Source organism: Tamandua tetradactyla, chromosome 2, assembly GCF_023851605.1.
Source record: "Tamandua tetradactyla isolate mTamTet1 chromosome 2, mTamTet1.pri, whole genome shotgun sequence".
In the NCBI taxonomy this organism is placed as follows: domain Eukaryota; kingdom Metazoa; phylum Chordata; class Mammalia; order Pilosa; family Myrmecophagidae; genus Tamandua; species Tamandua tetradactyla.
Window position 1 is genome coordinate 111,280,001 of NC_135328.1, and position 2,009 is coordinate 111,282,009.

The following is a 2,009-nucleotide window of genomic DNA, read 5'->3' on the forward strand; positions in this document are numbered from 1 at the left end:
AAAGGAGAAGCTAAGAGTACTTATAATTATGCCTAAGAATCACCCACCCAGAGAAACTCTACTTTTGCTCAGTGGTGGCCTCTCTCTCTAAGCCCACTCTGCAAATAAAGTCACTGCCCTCCCTCCTATGTAGGCCATGACTCCCAGGGGTGTAAATCTCCATGACATGGGACATGACTTCCAGGGATGAACTTGGCCCAGGCACTGTGGAAGTGAGAAAGCCTTCTTGACTAAAGGGATGAAAAGAAATGGGACACTATAAATTTTCGGTGGCTAAGAAATTTCAAATAGAATTGAGAAGTCATTCTGAAAGTTATTCTTATGCATTATATACATATTCCTTTTTAGTTTTTAGTGTATTAGAATAGCTAGAAAGAGATACCTGAAACTGTTCAACTGTAATCCAGTAGCCTTGATTCTTGATGTTGATTATATAACAACAACATACCTTTTACAGTGTGCTCATGTGATTGTGAAACCTTATAAATGACACTCCCTTTATCCAGTGTATGAGCAGATGAGTAAGAAAATAAAGACAGAAAATAAATAATAGTGATGGATAAGGGTTACAGGCTGTTTTGGGTTTTCTTTTTTCTTTTTCTTTTTTGAATGATAAAATATTTTAAAACTGATTGTGGTGATGAATGCACAACCCTATGATGACACTGTGAGCCATTGATTATATACTTTATATAATTATATGGCATGTGAAAATATCTTAAAATTGCATTAAAAAGGAACTCTGTCTAAAACCAAAAACAAACAAACAAAAAAAGTGATAAAATAGATGGAAATATGGGCAATATGTAAAACAAAGGAAGAATTAATACATCTCATATAAAGAGTTCTTACAAATCAACAAGCAAAAGATCAAGTTAAAAATGCACAAAAGTGATAGCTTGTCTTAATTAGTCAAAGTCTAATAAAAGATTATAAAGTCTATTTAAATATATAATTTTTAACCTTAGATTAACAAATTTTTTTTAAATAATATGTGTAGTTGTTATAGTTTTGAGAAAAAAGGCCTTGGGAACTACTGTAGTCTTATGAACTATAAATCCAAACTACCTTCTCTAACATAGTTTACTAATAACAATCTACATTCAAAATGCACATGATCAGGTAGGTGAGCACTGCTGGGTGCTGGGGTCGTGTGGCCGCTATGAGCTGCACGATTGAGAAGATCTTGACAGATGGCAGGATGCTGTGCAGCCACCGAATCGCTGGTGGATCAGTGGGTGGTGCTGCACCTGTGGGTGGCAGCTGTGCAGAAGGCAGGGACAGCACTTCCGGACCAGCGTCGAGAGGATGTATCCGATATGAAGGACGTGTTCAAAAACAAACCACGTGTTCTGCTGTCCCAAGAGAAAAGACAGATAAGAAACTTGCAACAGGAAGCCAGAGAGCTATGGGTTTCCTTGGAGGAACACTGAGGTGCCTTGGAACTGGTCATGAGCAAGTACCGGAAATAGATGTTACAGTTAATGGTTGCTGAGAAAGTGGTGGATGCTGAAGAAGTCCCGAAAGCTCACCAGCCCTACTCTGCAGAAACTGAGCATCAGATTGACAGAATCTGTGAAATGGAAGAAGTGACAAGGAAAGCTGTTCAGGTTGATGATGACCCATTTCGTAAGATTCAGGAAAAATTAGCCTAATTAGAGCTTGAAAATAAGGAACTTTGAGAATTATTATCTATCAGCAGTGAGTCTCTTCAAGTCAGGAAGGAAGCTTCAGTGGATACTGCATCCCAAGCCATCAAATAATTCAACCTCTGCATGATAGCTGGAGATTGTCTATCAAGGAAGATTTTGCCTTGGACATGACTTAGTGTTGATTAAAGGTACTAGGTAGCAGTTTAGAATTGCCAGTCAACAACAGCTAGAAAACAATTTTCTAGTGTATTAGTGAGAATACAAACTGAATTTCAGTATTCCTGTCTCAGAGAATTCTTTTAATCATTTCCAAGACCTCAATTTATAAAAACTATATTTTCAGTTCACTTTTGTTTT

General features: G+C 37.3%; 1 pseudogene; it reads left to right on the plus strand.

The window, feature by feature from the left end:
* The first annotated feature begins 1,162 nt into the window (after positions 1–1,162).
* Positions 1,163–1,763, plus strand: LOC143661438 (suppressor of IKBKE 1 pseudogene; annotated as a pseudogene).
* The last annotated feature ends 246 nt before the right edge of the window (positions 1,764–2,009 follow it).